Raw genomic sequence first — 19,837 nt, 5'->3', positions numbered from 1 at the left:
TATTCTCTTGATGTGTCAAAAAACCTCTAGCTGGTAAACGCATCCAAAGGCAGGATCCATGACTCTATCCTAGCTGTCTCCGGTCTCCGTCCAGAGACTTGAGAACCAAACCTGGCTGACATTTCACAGTGGCTTCAAGGGAGTGTTGTTCTTCAAAGGCACCACCTTTCAAATGCAAAATAAAATTAAGCCCTTTATTGTGTAGATGGGAAAGATCCCTTGGCACAATTTCAAAGAAGATTTGGGATGAGGGAAGCTGCTACAAATATTTTCCCTCCACATCACCAAAACAACCCATATTATTATTATTATTATCAAGTTGGTCTTTGTGAAACTTTGTGCTATGCAGCTGTCTATCACACCTCCTAAAACATAACATGGACTATTTTTCAAACGGACTTCATTGAACCAAGATAATTTGAGACAATCTGCAGTTTCAAAAAACACTAATTGCAAGTTCTGCTTTCATTGGAAGTAGTTTCCAGATGCAGATATTGCTGGACTTTTTCAGTAGGGTGGACTGCTGTTCACTTTGTTATGCAGCCTTGTGGGTCAATGTGCTGTAGGCCACATTTTGTTGCATTAATTTGGGAGTCAAAAAATGAAGTTGCAAACATGCGGCAACCTTCTTTAAATGGAATAATTATTAATGACATAACCATCAATGATTCTCTTTCCTTCAACCAAGCTTCATCCAATTTATTATCTCCACCTCTGTGAAATGGGTACATAGGGCGTGCTGGAACCTAGTCAGTCAAGTTCACATTGGCTTCTTAAAAGCAGATGCAGGCATCAATTATTCTTACATAACTGGCTATGGTTACCATTTAATTTTGTTACATAACATCAGAAGCTCAATAAGATAATACAAAAGAACAATAGAATGTTAAGTCTTTCTGTGGTGAGATGATAGCTGAGTTAGAGTCATCTCATCTATCAGCAGGATGTCCACCTCGCACCTGATGTCAAGATATTCCTCAGTTAGCTGCAGGGTATTTGAAGATGAGACAGTCATGCCTTGACTAAAGCATTACCTTAATAACAATTACCCCCTTTTTTCCAGTGCCGTGAGGTGCATGGTCTAGTTAACCAAGGTCTCAGAGAGCATTTGAGAGGGCAAAGGTCATTGCTGCTCAGTAGACCAGATCAGTTTCATACCATCTTAGAATTCTTGAGCCTCAAATACCCTCTTCCTTCATTGACCGAAAGCGGTGCTGTTGTACTGAAAGCAATGCTAAATCTCATCATTGATATCTGTTGCTAAAGGTGATGTCTGACACATGGAAAATAGTCCACATTTTTTATATCTAACTATCAGCTTTTATTATCAGAGGGCTGTGACCATTGAATTTTCATTGTTGGAGGGAGGTCAAAACTGTCTCCACAGAATTCTTCATTTTCACTGGAATAAAAAGCAAATTAACATCAGTAACTTCTCCCAAACCAGCATCTCTGCTATTGAATTCATCGTTACACTCAGTCTGCTCCACTAGACAGGTCACGTCATTGCACAACCAACACCACACTGACAGAACAGCACACAGAAGCTCCATGTGACCAGCTAAAGTAAGGGACCAGCTCCCATGGGCCACTGGTGACCTCAAACCTTCTTTTGCAAAATGTAAGTTATAGTGATCCATAATGAGTCACTTAGTGATGAAAGTTACTCAGAATGTTAGACCATGTTGAATGACTACACTTGCAACAGTAAATTAAGAAATAATTGCTGATGAACAAACTTACCAATGTTAAACAAAATTGTACACGTATCTCTATTCCCTCAGAATAATTATTTCAAAATTCTACAGATGCTGAAATAATAGAATTTGTTTATTTATAAATGTGCTGATGTGACATATCTAACCATTCTGTAAACCGCTTATAATATAAAAATGATCTCTTCTGGTTTTGGTGCTTTGGAATATGTTTTCTTTTGATTCTGCATTTAATCAGTGAGCTGATACCATTGTTACTGAAAGGTGCAGATGCCCTAAAGAAGTTATCAGACAGCAGCTCATGATGGCTAAGGAGAAACCCTCACTAAATAAACCAATCAGACCATTTAAAAACTTTTCTGAAATGTCAAGAGACAGCATTGATTATTAAACCTGGCCAAATTATTACAGATTACACTTGTGTGAGAGAAATGGTTAGTCAGTTCTATTTGTTAATTCTACTTTCTCATTAACATAAAAATGTTATGATGTAATGTTGCAATTTATTCTCCATCCAAGCTGAAAACTTTGTAAACTTTGTAACTTTGTAACTTTGTAAACGTTGTGCAGTAATATGTTATAACCCTCTCGTTCCTATACGAAGAAAACATAATCTTTCTCTCATTGGATGGTGCTGTTTGAGGTTCTGCAATCATTATATATGGGGTTATTATAATGTTTAAACCTTTAAATTCACAACATTATTGTAAAGTTTACTGAAATTTTATGGTTAAACTTTAAGCTTGGCCAAAATAATACCTTTGATTTTGTGTCCTACAATAACTGATACTCTAGAGGGAGCTAATAGGCAGTACATACCACTACTTCAAATATATGCATGAGCAAAATTTATTTCCAATTTGATTTACAAACTTACCTTTGCTTGGTATTAGTCACCATTTCAACATTATAGATTTGAAAGTTTTGTACTAAATAAATTGTCAAAGCCCCAAATGCCTTGGTGAGTTAATCTAATGAATTTCTGAAAGGAAGTGAAAAAGGCTTTAGATTGAAAATAGGCCGTAGTCAAACATGACATCTAGCTTTGGTCCACTGAGTTCATGAGTGGACAATTGGGAAGTGTGTTGGATTCTGTTTATTATTGAACAATGCTGAAAAATGTACATGCAGGGACAATAAATTGGTTGAAGAATCGTATTCAACTGGGGCCACTTGCGAGAATAATTAGTTTCTGTAAAATATTAAGTTACTGCCTGTTGAAGAGGAAAACATTTTTCAATAGCTACTTTATGGATTCTATGTTTATTCTGCCAGTGCAGCTTGCAGAAGTACATGTTCTCAGAATTACTGAAATTGTATGTCATGTTGCTTTTTATCATCATGGTCAGACTAAATGTACAATCTTATAGTTGAATTTAATATAATTCACCATGAAAATCTCTGAAGCAGCTTTTGGCAGAGTATATTGTTGAGAATTTGAATCAATCCTATTGGATACATGATGCACCATCAATAACTCACCCTGAGATGTAAAGGCGAGATATCGGCTTTTATTGACTGGAAGAAGGAACCAGCAGTGAGTGACCACCATACTTCATCCTGGAGACTGAGAGGCCGGGCTCAGGCCTTGATCACCTTTATACAGGGGTCTGTGGGAGGAGCCACAGGAGCAGTCAGCAGGGGGCATGTCCAGACAGGCACACGTAGTTCACCACAATACAATAATTCTTTATCTAAGCATTGCAAATGTAATGCATAATAACATGAACAATCAGTTCTAGAACTAAGAAACGATGTCATCTTCTCTGACCTGGAAAATGATATGCTCTAGATTAACATGATAACTCTGATCTCTTCTTCCTAGCTGTTAGTTTTTTTGACTCAGAATTCTCCTGAACAATGTATAGTAACAAAGAAAAAGTAAGTGAATCCTTTGCAATTACCTGGTTTTCTGTTTTTATTGCTCATAAAATGTGGTCTGATCTTTGCCTAAGTCACAATAATAGATAAACACAATCTGCCTTAACTAATAACGCACAACATTTGTACTTTTTCTCGTCAATACTGAGTTCACCGTTTAAACAATCACAGATTAGGTGCAAAAGAGTATGTAAACCTCTGGGGTAATGCCTTCCACAAAAGCTATTTGGAGTCAGGTGCTCCAATCAATGAGAAGAGATTGCAGGGTTAGGTTGTAGAGGAGATGCCCTGCCCTGTAATAGAGACACCCAAAGTCAGGTTAGTGACATAGCCTGCTCTTCTCAAGAAGGATCTGGTTATGTGCACCAAAATTTTCAAACGACTTTCAGAGGACCTAAGGAGAAGAATTGTAGCGATGCATGGAAGTGGAAAAGGCTACAGCAGCATTTCTAAAGACCTGAGTGTTCATCACTTCACACTAATAGAAATTGTCTACAAATAGAGGAAATTCAGTACTGTTGCTACTCTTCCTAGGAGTGGGACTCTTGCAAAGTTCACTCCACGAGCACAAAGTGCTGAAGAAGGTGAAAAAGAACCTAAAGGTTACAGCAAAAGACCTGCAGAAATCTCTGGAACTTGCCAAAGTCTCTGCTCATGCGTCCATGATCAGAAATACACTGAATAAGAGTGGTGTTCATGGAAGGACAGCATGGAGGAAACCACTACACTCCAAAAAAAAACCATTGCTGCACATCTCAAGGTTGCAAAATACTGCCTGGATGTTCCATGAAGCTTCTGGGACAATGTTCTGTGGACAGATGAGATAGAAGTTGAAATTTCTGGCAGAAATGCACATTGCTATGTTTGGAGGAAAAAGGACACTGCAAACCACCACCAAAAACCTCATCCCAACTGAGAAGAATGGTGGAAGGAGCATCATGATTTGGGGCTGCTTTGCTGCCTCAGGGCCTGGACAGCTTGCAGTCGTTAAGGGAACAATGAATTCAACATTGTATCAAGACATTTTATAGGAGAATAACAGAATGGTTTTAAAAGAACAAAATACATGTTTTGGAATGGCCAAGTTGGAGTATAGACCTCAACCCGATTGAAATGCTTTGGCATGACTTGAAGAGGGATATTCATGCAAATTATCTCAGAGATATTGATGAACTAAAACAGTTTTGTATGGAAGAATGGTCTAAGATTCCTCCTTGCTGTTGTGCAAGTCTGATCAGCAGCTACAGGAAATGTTTCATGGAGGTTATTGCTGCTGAAGGAGGTTCGACCAGTTATGAAATAGAAGGGTTCTCATATTATTCCAGCCTGTGAATGATTGTTCAATGCATTCAATAAAGACGTGAAAAGTACAATTGTTTACGTGTTATTAGTTTAGGCAGATTGTGTTTGTCTGTTATTGTGACTATTATTATGAAGATCAGACCACATTTTACAAGTAATTAATGCAGTAAACCAGGTAACTGCAAAGGATTCACAAACCTTTTCTTACAACTTGTAAGTACTTACAGTATATTTTACACATCAGAAGACAGAACTGTGCAGGGTCTAACCCAATCGGTATTTTCTTCATTTTTTTCCCCATTATATTACGATCACTCCAATGCACTCATGTGCTTGTAAGAATCTTGATTTCCACTCATGCAGTCTTCTGCCATTGCAGCTGAGATATTTTTCAGCTCCAGTTACAGTTTACTGATTTTACTCCGTAAAATAGCTGGTCAACTTGTTGGTTGTAAATGCTATCAACAGGCTTTCAATCAGATGGACCCTCGCTCATGTTATGAATGGTGTTTTTACTGATAGCTATTATTTTCACAAATACATTGAGGCACAACACATGGCTATTGATTTCATTTTTAAGGCAGCTGACTTAAAACTTCACTTTGCAGAGAGGTTAAGCTAGCAGATGGAATTTTAAAGACTGTGACAATGTTACATTGTTGCAAAGTAGGCACACCATAACACCCGTGAAAAACAGGATAATCATATGAATACACAGATGATACAAATGCAACAGCGAATGCTTGCTTAGAAGTTACACCTCTTTCTTTCTCTAAGTGAACAATGAGATAAATAATGTAAATATAATCACTTATGAATAACAAAAATAAATGCAGTCCAGTAGTTTATACATCTTTTGAAGCATTGCATTCTGGATTTGATCCAAATGTTTTGTGTCCTTGTCAGACAGGCTTAAATTTACCTCTTCACTTCCTTAAAGTCTATGCTAGATGAAATTCTGATACGACTTAATAATTGAGTGGCACCTAGACTTGATTAATTTTTAGTGGATATCATTTGGACGACATGAACACATCAGATTCACGCTTTCAATTTCAACCCAGCAACTCTTGGCATAACAAAGAAAGGGTCCTGCTTCCCATTTGTGTGACCTCTACATGATAGAACTAAGAATGGAATTTCGTAAAGTTGGACTCAGCTGATTGCATTCAACTCCAGAATTAAATTTGGTTAAACAGATCTCAAGTATATTCTCAATCATCTCTTCATGAAAATTTCCGCAGCTGTACTACACATGGCAGTACACAGAGCTGTCCTGTACTGTACTTCAATAAGTTGCTTTCGACTAACCCTTCCAACACTTGCTTTTGACAGATTCCTTAATTATTCTGGCTGTCCTTTCATTTTGAATGATATGAAGGAAGATAATGTTTGATATCATTCCGCTTCACAAAATTTGTGAATAGAGTAAATCTAAACTGAGAGAAATTGATGGAAACAAGCTCATCAAGCAAGTCAGAATAAACATTTCTGGAACTCAACCCATTTGCTGTACATTCAATGCTGGTACAGAAACCAGTGTCTTTCATCTCAATCCACTTTAAGGGACTATTATCAATACCAGGAAACTGTCATTCCTTTTTCCATGAAGTCCATATGTGTTCTCTGAAAATAAACAAGATATGGTTACAATGATTACAGACTTCTTGATGTAATTTTGGCAAACATTATATTTGCTGACAAATGATTTGTGGTTACTGTCTAAACTGTGCCAGTAAACAAAGCTTCTTGCAATAGTCTTCATTCTGATTGTTCCTCTGTGGTTTGGAAGAAGCTCATCCAAAACCTTTCGTCTCAAAGCAGTGGGTATTGGCATTCCTTCACTCCACATGATACTCCTGCTCACACAGCAACTTGCTGTAACAACCGTGAAACAGTTTCCCCCCCCTTTCCTGAAGATCAGTCAAATTCTGTTCGTCCTGCCAATGCATCGTCCATTCCACCCTTCCCAACATCAAGTGTTGCTACTATGTCCTTTCAGATATAATTATGGGGAAGCCTTCATCAACATGCAAATCACATGTTTATTTCCAACATTAAGGTTCTCTTGTAGCAGTTGAATCCAAAAACAAAGTACTGCATCATTACCATCATTCTGTGCTGTGTTGTATGATGTAGCCAATCATAGTCTTTCCACAAAGTTCTTAGGGAAGGCTTCTACAGAAGTGGTTTGATTTTGCCTTTTTCTGGGCAGTGTCTTTACAAGACAGGCATCCCCAGCCATTATCAATACTCCTCAGAGATTATCCGCCTGGTGTCAGTGGTCGTATGGCCAGGACTTGTGCTTGCATACAACCATCCACTACCTGTTTTATATACCTTGATTGGGGCGGGGGGGGGGGGTGCTAAGTAGGTGCCACACCTTGTGCAAGGGTGACCTGCAGACTAGCAGAGGGAGAGAGCACCTTACATCTCCTTTGCTAGAGATGTTCCCCCACACTGCCACCCAAAAATACCGCAGATGCTCAAAACGTGAAATAGAATGCACAGCAGGTCAGGTACCATCTGTGGATCTCAGACTTATTATCATACATCATTTCCTCTCTTTATAACATCCTTTGCCTCGTGTGGTCCAGACTTGTCAGTGACCCTTAGAGCATCTGGCCCAATCACCATTAGCAGTATTGCTTCTTTTATCTTTGGGTGTTTCATGACATCAACTCCTCTGTCAAGGTCCAGAATTCTAATTGCTGTATTGAATGTGATGCTTGAATATACATACTGAGAATCACAATCGAGGCAGTTGGAGATGCCACAATGTTTTGTGCCATTATGCACTATGTTTGATAGTGCTCATAACTATTGTTGACACATTCTGATGTTCTTTGGCCAATGAGATTCCATTCAAGTACTCAATGGAAAATATAGTCAGAAGTTAGTTTTGTGCCACAAAATCACCTGAAAGCTGCCGAGAGAGAGTCGTCAAAGGCCTCCAGCAATCCCAAAGATAAACTATCATCTCATCGCCACTTGCAAAGACTTCCAGACTTCCAGAGCATGAAAAAAGCAATAAAGCAATATTTCAAGGCAACATGCATAAACTGGAAACCAGATATATTTCTGTTTCCAGTCAACAGATGATAGCTTTTACAACTTTATTGTCTAGGAGAGCCATTTTGTTTAAATGGGAGGGCTCTAATCCACCTACTGCTCTTTATTGGCTTACTTCCATTATGTCCTGTTTTAAGTTTAGAGAAAATAAGAAGTCAGGCATTTGATACATCCTTTAAATTTGAGGAAACTTGGCAACCTTTTATTCAATATTTTCATATGCTTTGATTTACGGCTCTTCCAGTTGCCTCCTTGAAATGTTGGATTTGATCTGAAAATGTTTCTTTTTTCTTGCTTTCACTGTCAGTTTGAGCTGCCCAGTTCCTTTTTTTATCTTTCTTTTTGTTTTTTTAAGATTAGTGGGTTTTTTATGCATATTAAAGTTATAAAAGTTTCTTTATCTTTTTTTCTTCTTTTCATGGAATTATAAGAGGAGAATCAATTATCTTATTCTTTATTACATACTATTAGATTAATACTATGTATGATCTTGATAATGCTTATTTTACCTTTTATATGAATTGTTATTGATATGAGTATTTGAGATAACTCTCCCTTTTTTTTTAGATGTACTCTTTTTTAATTAATAAAAAGATTGATAAAGAAAGAAGAACATGCATAAACCATTTACACTTTAATCTGCAGACTGAATATTCCAGGCCGTATGTGCAACAATATTAAATTGCTGGAAAGCTCATGTACCAACTGACCTTTCTGCCAACTAGTGAGTGCCACAGGGATCAGTGTTGGGACCGCATCTGTTTGCAATGTACATCAATGACAGGGAGGGAAGCAAATGTTCAATAGCCAGATTTATGGATGACACAAAAATAACTGGGAAGGCAAATTGAGAGAAGGGCATAAAATGTTTGGCAAATGGACTGTAAAATGTAGAAATGTGAAATTGTTCACTTTAGAAGGAAGAATGATATAACAGGATATTACTTAAATGGAAATGAACTGCACAAAGATACAGCACAAAAGAATTTGGGGGTCCTTGTTCATGGTTTTCTCTTAAGGATGACTCCAAAAACAAAGGGTTTGGTGTCAAAGCTTTCTCATGTTCATCTATTTAAGATGAAGTTGAGGAAGAATGTCTTCAGTGAAAATTTCAATTTTTAATGAAAAAAAAAACTATACATAACAGACAAGAGAAAATCTGCAGATGCTGGAAATCTAAGAAAAACACAGAAAGAGCTGGAGGAACTCAGCAGCCCAGGCAACATCTATGGAAAAGAGTACAGTTAACGTTTTGGGCCGAGACTCTTCATCAGGACTGGAGGGAAAATTGCTGAGGAGTATGTTTAAAAGGTGGGGGCAGAGAAAAGAGATATACAAGGTGACAGGCGAAACCTGAAGTGGGAGGGATGAAGTAAAGAGTTGGGAAGTTGATTGGTGAAAGAGATACAGAGCTAGAGAAGGGAGGTGGGGAATCTGATAGAAGAGGACACATGGCCATGGAAGAAAGAAAAAGAGGATCACCAGAGGGAGGTGATGGGTGGGCAAGGAGATAAGGTGAGAAAGCGAAATTGAATGGGCAAAGTTTGGGGGGGGGGGGCATTACTGGAAATTTGAGAAATCGATGATCATGTCATCAAGTTGGAGGCTACCCAAACAGAATATAAGATTTTGTTCCTCCAACCTAAGTGTGGCCTCATCACGACAGTGGAGGAGGTCATGGACAGACTTACCGGTATGGAAATGGGAAGTGGAATTAAAATGGGTGACTACTGGGAGATCCGCTTTTTATGGCAGATGGAGTATAGGTGCTTGGTGATGCAATCTTGCAAACTAAGTCAGGTCTCACCGATAATCAGGAGGCCACACCTGGAGCACCGGACACAGTATCTAACCCCAACAGACACACAAATGAAGTGTCACCTTAACTGGAATGACTGTTTGGGGCCCTGAATGGTAATGAGGGAGGAGACGTAGGGCAGGTGTCGCACTTGTTCCGCTTGCAAGGATAAGTGCCAGGAGGAAGACGAGAGGGGAGGGACAAGGGAGTTTTGTAGGGAACGGTCCCTGCAGAAGGCAGAAAGCTGGCGGGAGGGGAAGATGTACGTAGTGGTGGGCTCTTGTTGGAGATGGTGAAAGTTGCAGAGAATTATGTGCTGGATGGGGAGGCTGGTGGGGTAGTAGGTGAGGACGAGAGGAACCCTGTCCCTGGTAGGGTGGCAGGAGGATGGGATGAGAGCAGACGTGTCTGACATGGAAGAGATGCGGTTGAGGTGAGCGTTGATCATGGAGGAAGGGAAGCCCCTTTCTTTGAAGAATGAGGACATCTCCTTCATTCTGGAATGAAAAGACTCATCCTGTGAGCAGATATGGTGGAGACAGAAGAATTGAGAGAAGGGGATGGCATTTTAACAAGTAACAAGGTGGGAGAATCATTGGGTTTGTAATAGACATCAGTAGATAAGCTGCCTCCAGAGATAGAGACACAGAGATCAAGAAATTGGAAGATGTCAGAAATGGACCAGGTAAATTTGAGGGCAGTGTAGAAGTTGGAGGCAAAGTGAATGAAGTTGACAAGTTCAGCATGGATGCAGGAAGCAACACCAATGCAGTTGTAGTAGTGTAGGGGAAGTGCGGGTCAGTCACCAGTGTAGGCTTGGAACATAGACTGTTCCACGTAGCCAACAAACAGGTAGGCATAGCTGGGGCCCAGTGAGTGCCCATGGCTACACCTTTTGTTTGAAGGAAGTGGGAGTAGGCAAAGGGGAAATTATTTAGAGTGAGGATAAGTTCCACTAGGTGGAGGAGAGTGGTGGTGGAGGGGAAATGGTTGGATCTGGTGTCCAGAAAGAAACAGAGAGCTTTGACATCTTCCTGGTGGGGAAGGGAAGTATATAGGGACTGGACATCCATAGTAAAAATAAAATGATGGGTGCCAGAGAACCTGAAATCATTGAAAAGATCCAGAGTGTATGACGTGTCATGGATATAGGTAGGAAGGGTCTGAGCTAGGGGGGATTATACAGAGTCAAGGTATTCAGATATGAGTTTGCTGGGGCAGGAACAAGCTGAAACAATGGGTCTATCTGGATAAACAAGTTTCTGGGTCTTGGGTAGGAGGTAGAAACAGGAGGTGCAGAGTGCGGAACTATGAGGTTGGTGGCGATGGATGGGAGATCCCCGGAGTCAATAAGATTGGTGATGGTGTGGGAGAAAATGGCCTGGTGTTCCTTAGTGGGGTCCTGTTTAAGGGGTAAGTAAGAGAAGTTGTCTGAGAGTTGATGCTGGGCCTCAGCAAGGTAGGGGTCAGCATGCCAAGACTACTACAGCATACCCTTTATCTGCGAGTTTGATTAGTAGTCAGGATTAGTGCGGAGGGAGCGGAGAGCAGAGCATTCGGAAGGATTGAGGTTGGAACTGAAGAGAGGAGTGTTGAAGTCTAGACGGTTGATGTCCCATCAGCAGTTGGCAATGAAAAGATCCAGAATAGGCAGAAGACCAGGGTGGGATGTCTAGGAAGAGAAAGAAGGGTTGAAGACTGGAGAAGAGGTCTTCAGTGTGGGGTGGAAAGTCCTTGCCAAAGAAATGGACTCGGAGGTGGAGGTGGTGGAAGCGTTGTGGCAGAGAATGACTGACAATCAACCAATGTTGACAAAACTATGCAAATCAAAAAATACTGAGAACCTGAGTTGAAAAGAATCCTTGAAAGTGAGCCTGTAGGTCGTAGAATCAGTGCAGAGTGGTGGTGATTGAAATTATCCCTGATGGTTTAGGAGCCTGATGGTTGTAAGAACCTGGAGGAGTGGAATTGATGAATGAACACAATTCAGGTGTTGAGATTCTGATAGTACATTGCCTAATCTTTAAGAAGTGAAGCAGCCAGTAGAGATGGTATGGCAAAGAATTGCAAACATATTTTAATAGTCTAAGGTAATTCCCCTTTACCAAAATAATAGGTTAGATATAAATTCATAAGAAAATGTTCCACATGAAGCATGAAGAAGTATTTGTTAATAAACAAAAATGTAATGTTAAAAAAGTCATTACAAACCTTACTATTACTACTGCAGAATGACAAGTGGGTTTGCATCAGGAAGATGAAAGGAGTTTACAAGAATTTCTGAATTTAAAATAAAATTCGTATTCATAATGCACAAACCGTAGATATATAAGTCCCGCCAAATTAATATAAAAGCTGAGTTTTGTCACACATTAAACCTGGTTGTTGATTTGTAACTGAAAATCAGGACATGATCTAAGTTTAACGGTGTCACTGAACTGAATAGAACATGGCACAATAGTCATTGCTAATAATTTCTTAATGCATTAAAAGCAAAGAAAGAACATGGAAAATGGAATGCATTCTTGGAAAGGATCCATGCATGAATAAGCAAGCTGAAGCTCAGCAGGTTATGAGATAGGTATTATTGAAGGATATTTAATTAACTGTTCCTTATTCTTATTCTGATCATGAGTTAGTAACACACAGTCATATGTGACAAAATTACTGGCAAGGGAATTAATATGTCAAATGACGCTTAGTTACAGTCAGTATGCTTTGCTAAGGTCACCTTTTAATTGTGAAAATACTTGCATTAGTAAAAGAAAGTTTTATGCTAATATTTGCAGTCTGCTCAATTTGTTCCACTGAAATTTGAATTCAATATATTTCAAGTGAAACTGAACACATTATTAAATAAATGAAACTTACATTTTGGAGTTCAGATCAAGAGTAGAAAAGCTTGAGAAAATCTACATGCTTTCTATATCAATTCAGATTCACATATTAATGTTGAATATTACTTTGCAGGTATACACAAAATAATATCCAAGCCATCACAATATCTTATTGATGGTAATTTAATAGATGATATCTTATTCTCTGTTTGATTCTATGAATAGAATGTATTGCATTTACTCAAATAAGTGTTATGCTTAGATGCTTAGGGGTAAAGCTCTCAGTGTTACCTTATGAAATTTGGCAATTCTTTCTTCTGTCACTTGCTTTCCCTGACGAGATCTGTGGAACCATGCATTGGAAAGTTCAGAATTAGACAAGGATTCACCAGTCTCATAAAGCAGAACACTTTGTTCCTAAACACAGGAAGTTGTTTGATGTAAAGTTCCAGATAAAAATCTTTCATTAATGCATACACATTCCCACAAATTACTGTGTTCTGAGGCAAGCACACTGAAGAGCGGCTGTTTCCTTGAGTGTTGTGTCACATTTAGACTTTTGATTACACAGGACTACGAAGAGAGATAAAGGCAGTAAATTGTTTGTGCAGTGATTCCTCGTAAATAATGGGAAATGGATTTGCTTTGATGTCCAAGACTAATTCTGTGCTTTGCCAAGGACCTTATTCAACGTCTTTGACACATTAACATCTCTAAGTATTTTATGAAGCCATGACCTCCCCTGTTGCTATTACATTATCTCTGAGATGAGAATTGCATTTTTACTAATTTTCAGCAAACTACCCACAGTGCAAATGCAATTAAAGAACATTTTCCAAAGCTGCTAAGAAAAGGTTAATGAGTTGATTCCAGAGTCAGAAACAAATTGAACTTAGTAATAATTTGCTTTTAGCAGAATCTTGAAACAATTTCTAAAGAAAAGCCTGTAATGGTTTTAATTCCCTCTGATTAACCCAGCTGAAATAATGTTATATATAACTGATTTCCTGCAGAAAGAGCTTGGCTATTTGGCATCCTAAAGTAATCAAAGGAAACACTAGCAGATGTGCATTTTGGGAAAGTGTTATAGGATTACAGTGAAATCAAAAGAGCCACCTCAGGTACATTTAGTTTGCTTAAAAGCGCACAATATATTCTTGTTATTTTTCTTTCAGAGCAGATTAGAATCCAGTTTACTTAATGTAAGTAGAATTGTTTTTACTTTATTGAATGAGTTCTGATAGTAATCAGCAAGGGGGTGATTGTTTTCTTCAGATTTTGTATTTTCTCTGCATGTTTCTCCTTTCAGGAACATTCTTCAGATTCTATCTGGCAGAACATGCAGGTGACTGTCTCCAGAAAACTTTTTACACTTATCCATAACTAGTAAAATGCCAGCTCATGGTGTGTATCTTGCACCAATTTTCTTGACAAAAGAAAGATAGAACAGCATCTTCAATTGAACACACATCTTCTAGGCTGATGTAAACAGTTTTTTAAAATATTGTCTGAACTCCAGCCCAAATGCAGTTTCCTCCAAATTTTCTGTTTTATAAAATTGTACACTTTCTGTTCTAACAGCACAGCACAAATCAAGTGTTTTGGGGGTTAATTTTCTTCAATGTTAAAGAACCACATTCAGACTGACATTCTACATAAAATATTGCAAAATCAGTGCCTTTACATTTTTTTCCCCTGGTATTCCACAGGTGCAACCAGTAATGATGACTGTGATATGTTCTACCAAGGGTGGAATTTACTGGGATTTCCAGAATTGGATTTTGATTCTGCGAAGTGTATGGAATTGAAGCTAATTTGCCTGTTGGAAAGAAATTTAAGAATGACATACTGAAGTTAAAGATCAGAAGAGGAGTTGATGTTTCAGTTGGTGTGGCCCAGAGACAGTTGATCAAAGAAGCAAAGATCTGTGACCAAGAAAGGAATCAAATTATCCTTCTGGAACTGTGCTTTGATGGAACAACTATGTCTTGTCTACCTCCCTTCTTTTGTCAAAACTATATTTCTCCATCTTAAGTCCAAAAAAAAAGACCAACTTTCTTTTTAAAAATCCTTTTGGAATCAGCTTTCTCACCATTTTATACTGGGCTACCTCAGGATCTTTTGTTAATTATTCATACTATTAACAGACTCACCTGGAAAAAATAGCTTTTCTTTATATCTTCTAACAATACTTTAAATAAACCTAAAAATTGCATGTAAGCCAATTCTTAATCTTCTCTCTTCCAAAGTTAAAAGTCAATTTCCTTTTATAACTGTATTTCCTCATTGCTTTCAACATCTTGTTGAAACTCTTGTTTATCATTCGTGAAGTGCTGGGCCAAAAATTACCTATGATACTGCAATAACATATAAAGTTTCAGCAGGGCTTCTCCTTTAATGTTCAATGAGTTAACTCTTGCCAGGGTCTCCAAAGGGAATCACTGGCTGATGCATCATCAATAACTCTCGGAGACGGGAGGCAAACGATAGGCTTTTATTAGCTGCAAGAAACCACCACACAACATCCTGGAGACTGAGGAGGGAGCAGTGCCTCCAACCGCCTTTATACCGGGGTCTGTGGGAGGAGCCACAGGAGCGGTCAGCAGAGGGGCATGTTCAGACAGGTATATGTAGTTCACCACACCGGCACTCCCATTGAGGCGAGTTCCAGTCTTACGTGGATTCACTGTAAAATTGGAACTTAGTGAGTGATCAGTCCCACTATATGTGATGCTAGCTCTGTTCCTAGAATTTTAGTCCAACATTCTTAATGATATGCAAATACTTTCATGAATAATTTTATCAAGGGCAGTCATTAAACTTCTGCTGTTTAATGATTTAGTTCATTAAACATGATTTAATGTGTTTTGGATGTTCCTGAATTGTTTAAAATCTGTAACGGCATCCATACAGATTTGACTGTAACTGACAGGAGTTATCACTGGTGTTCTGGGAGCAGGAACTCATCACTACTTGAGGTCCACTTGTCAGTTGGACCTTACACCAAACTCCTGAATGCTGGTAATGTGTAATTCAGATGTGAGCAATCAGTTGAATTGCTCCAACAAAAATTCTGGGTAGCAGCCCCTTCCAGAAAACATCCAGGCGTAAACTTTGTAACATATGTTCTGTTAATCATCTTATCAGTTAACAAATCTACCTTTAATGACCTTTTTTTTGTATGGGTACCGAGAAGTCTCTGTTACTCTTTTCAAAATTGTGTCAACAAAATTGCTAGTACCTCTGCACTTCCAAATTTAGAATAAGCTGGACGAAGAAGATAAGGTGAAATTTATAAATCATACCGAATTAGAATGCACACAATGATTCGAAGAAGCAGCACTGACAACACATTCTTTCATTATATTCCACTTGGCTAACTGCTTTTTTGACCTACGATTTGCTATTTGAATCCTTTATTTTCCATAACAGTCTCAACAGACAGCTAATAAATCACCTGAGACTCAGGATTCTCATAAATTTTTAGTCCATTCCAGATAAAATAGTCTTCACAGAATACTCCCACTTACTTGTCCATGCATGGCTTAAAGTACCATGGGTCCTTTAAGCTATTGAGCCTAGAGGGTCAATAGAACCATAGCAACGTCCAGCCATGCACTTCTAATCACTCTACCAATAACCATTGTTCTGACACAGTTCATTCAGCAGAGGATGTGTGGGTAATGAGATTGTCTCTCTGAAATGGAACAGCATGAAACCTTCAAATGTAAACCACCTGTGTCTGAGGATTTTCTGAAGTGATGCATTATTACCATGCCTAAGCTTAGCAAGCGAGATGTAAGATAATATTAGTCATGCAGACATGTGCAGAGATAAACAAAACCACTAAAACCAGTTTTTTTTAAAAAACCTACATTGCAAAGCAGATGCTAACACAGCAGATACAAAAGACTTCACCTAGATGCTGGAACAGACAATTCCGATTCTGGGTATAGCATTTGCCTTTACCCAAAACACTATTTTCTTACGCATTTTAGACTCTTTAACATAGCTTATTGACATATCAGTCTACTTGGAAATGAATCCATATTATCTCAATGTTTATCATTATTTATATTCCTCACGTTAGAACTAGTTTATCATTTGAGGGTTCAAAAGTGAAAGCTAAGGGGATTGAGTTAAATTATGCTATTGACACATGCTTCCAATAACCACTATTTCAAGGCAGCAGCTGAAAAATCTATAGTTCCAAAATCTCATTATTGCCTTGTCAATCAGCTTTCATATCACTTGCTGTTGACTGACTTGTGAGGGCTGATAACCTGGAAGATAGATACATGTCATTTTAAGAATGGCAAAATCCTTGCAGATGTTATAGTCATTAACTTCTTGGTAAAAAAAATGGTTTTGCTCTTCGGAGCTGAAATGTTCTAGTAACAACTCTAATTTTATTTGATAACTTATTTTATTGATGTAGAACTTCATTTCAGTCTTAATTTCTTGATACAACCGCAAAATATGTTAGCCTGCATGGTGCTGTTTCTTACCAAGGTGACAAATCCAAAGTGCTTCCCCTTACCACTGCCCTTTCCCACTTACTTTTCCATTCACCTTGCAGTGTTGATATTAGATATTATGCTTTGTAGAGCCATTTTGGTGTCTTAAAAGTTGTCAGTCCTGGTTTCAGTGTAACAGCACAAACTAAAAGAAATGAGCTAGAGTAGAATTTTACCAACAGCTTACAAAATTTCTAGATTTGCAATTAGAAATAATTAAGTTTTAGAATTAAATGCATTGCATGTGAATGGGAGATGATGTACCCTTGGAAACAGTAATACTGGAAATTCACAAAATACAAATAAATCTCCTATAATTGATTTAAGTTCTAGCATCCTCTTTCCTTGAACTTAACAGGCTGTGAACTGATAATTGTTCCATTCTCTTCTCCTGTCTTACTTTAGTTGACCACTTGTTCCATTTCAATTGATTGAAAATTAAATACATATCAGCACAGTTACAATGCCCTCTGTAAGCTCAAGTTATCTCCTTTGAAAAACTTACCTCTTGCTTTTATCTAATTATATTTCAGTGAAGTCCTTTACATTGCTCATATTCTTTCCTGGAAAAAGTTTATATTCTGGGACAGAGATTTTCTCAGTTGATTTCTGGAACTCATTGGTTGCACACTTTACCCAGATCTGAAACTGTATTTCTGTGGTCAGCACTGGATAAGAGAAAGTTTCTATCTGTACTCCAGATTCTTTTCATAAAGGATTGGAGATCATGCCAATCAATTTTGAAGAGTTTTTATGCTTTTATTTAGCAAAACAGTGTATACTAAACTTTATTAGATACAACACAGGTATTAATTCAGATATAATTCAAAACTCTACAGCACATGTTCTCCGTATTATCTATCTATTTATTTATTTATTTATTTATTTATCAGATTTACACAAATTGTCATCTTTTGCACATTAACTGCTTGTCAATCTTCATTTGTGTGTAGTTTTTCATTTATTCTATTGAATGTCTATTGTTTCTATAATGAATCAGAATCAGAATATGAATCAGGTTTAATATCTTCGGCATATATCATGAAATATGTTGTTTTGCAGCAATGGTACATGGCAATACATAGTAAAAATACTATACATTTCAATAAAGTATACATACAGTACTGTGCAAATGTCTTGGGCACACATATATCGCTAGGGTGCCTAAGAATTTTGCACAGTACTGTAGCAATTTTATGCATTGCACTGTACTGCTGCTGCAAAAAAAACAAACTTAATGATTTATGTGAGTGATGATAAACCTGATTCTGATATGGGTCTCTATTCTGGACTGAAAGCGGGAAGGGAGAAGGAAGAAGGGAATCATGGCTGGGGAAAGGGGAAGAGAGAGGAGTAGAGAGGGAAGCACAAAAGAGCCATTCTGCAGTGATCATAGAACATAGAATATAGAAATTTACAGCACATTACAGGCCCTTCGGCCTCCAATATTATGCTGACCATGTAACATACACTAGAAACTGCCTAGAATTTCCCTATCACATAGCCGTCTATTTTTCTATGCTCCATGTACCTATCTAAGAGGCTCTTAAAAGACCCAATCATATCCGCTTCCATCACTGGCTGTGCATTTCATGCACCCACCAATCCCTGTTTGAGAAAGCTACCCCTAACATCCTCTCGGTATCTATTTCCAAGCACCTTAAAGCAATCCCCCCTCATATTAGCCGTTTCAGCCCTGGGGGAAAGCCGCTGGCTATCCACTCATCATCTAACCTACCAACTGATATGTCTTTGAACCGTGGAAGGAAACTGGGGCACCTGGAGGAAACCCACATGTACACAGGAAGGGATGTGCAAACTTGTTTACAGAACTCTGAACTGCCATGTGCTGAGCTGTAATAGCATTGTGTTAACTGCTGTGTTGCAATGACACCCCATGGTTTTGGAGCATGCTGATTAGTACTGAGGGTATGATGGTGTTGAACACTGAACTGAGCTGCAATAAATAAACAGCAGCCTGATGTAGATATTGCAATTGTCCAAGCGATCTAAGGCCAAGTGGAGAGCCAGTGAGATTGCATCTGCTTCAGACATGTTATGCTGATAGGCAAATTGCAGCAGCTCCTGGTCCTTGCTTAGACAGGAGTTGATTCTGGCCATAACCAACACCTCAAAACATTTCATCACTGTAGATGTGAGTGCAACTGGGCAATAGTCTTGAGGCAGCTCACTCTACCCTTCTTGGGCACTGGTATGATTGTTGCCCTTATGATGCAGGAGAGAATCTCCAACTGCAGTACAGTGAGATTGAAGATGTCCTTGATCACTCCTGCCAGTTGGTTGGCACAGGTTTCAGTGTCCTACCAGTTCACAACCAGGGTTTGATACTTGTAAGCTTCTGGCGTCAGCCTCCGAGACAGAGATTACAAGGTCATAGATGCTGCAGGGATTTGTACAGGTATAGTTTTATTCTCCCTCTCAAAGGGTGCAGAAAAGTCACTGAGCTCATCTGGGAGTGAAGCCATTCATAATGTTAGGTTTCACTTCGTAGGAAGTAATGGTCTGCAAACCCTGCCAGTGATGATGTACATCTGATTCTGTCTCTAACTTCAATCAGAATTAATTTTTTGCTCTTAAAATAGCTCTCTGTAGGTTGTACTTGGACTTCTTGTGTGTTTCTGGACCACCAGTCTTGAATAGGACAAATCCAGAGAAAATGAATCTCAGTGTAGTATATGTACTTTGATAATGAAT

The 19,837-nt window shown here is 38.5% G+C and overlaps 1 long non-coding RNA gene across 2 annotated transcripts; it reads right to left on the bottom strand.

Annotated features, from left to right (window-relative positions):
* Positions 1-470: 470 nt before the first annotated feature.
* Positions 471-12,961, bottom strand: LOC132377846 (uncharacterized). 2 transcript variants are annotated; one of them, XR_009506799.1, is made up of 4 exons: positions 12,897-12,961; positions 6,402-6,524; positions 3,198-3,325; positions 471-1,402 (listed from the first exon to the last, which is right to left on the bottom strand). It is a non-coding gene; the product is annotated as an uncharacterized LOC132377846 (long non-coding RNA). The 2 variants fall into 2 exon arrangements; XR_009506800.1 differs by having other exon boundaries at positions 472-1,402; positions 6,481-6,524; positions 12,897-12,919.
* Between the last annotated feature and the right edge of the window lie 6,876 nt (positions 12,962-19,837).

The sequence above is a fragment of the Hypanus sabinus genome, chromosome 19 (genome assembly GCF_030144855.1).
Source record: "Hypanus sabinus isolate sHypSab1 chromosome 19, sHypSab1.hap1, whole genome shotgun sequence".
Lineage (NCBI taxonomy): Eukaryota > Metazoa > Chordata > Chondrichthyes > Myliobatiformes > Dasyatidae > Hypanus > Hypanus sabinus.
This window is presented reverse-complemented; position numbering and strand designations above follow the sequence as displayed.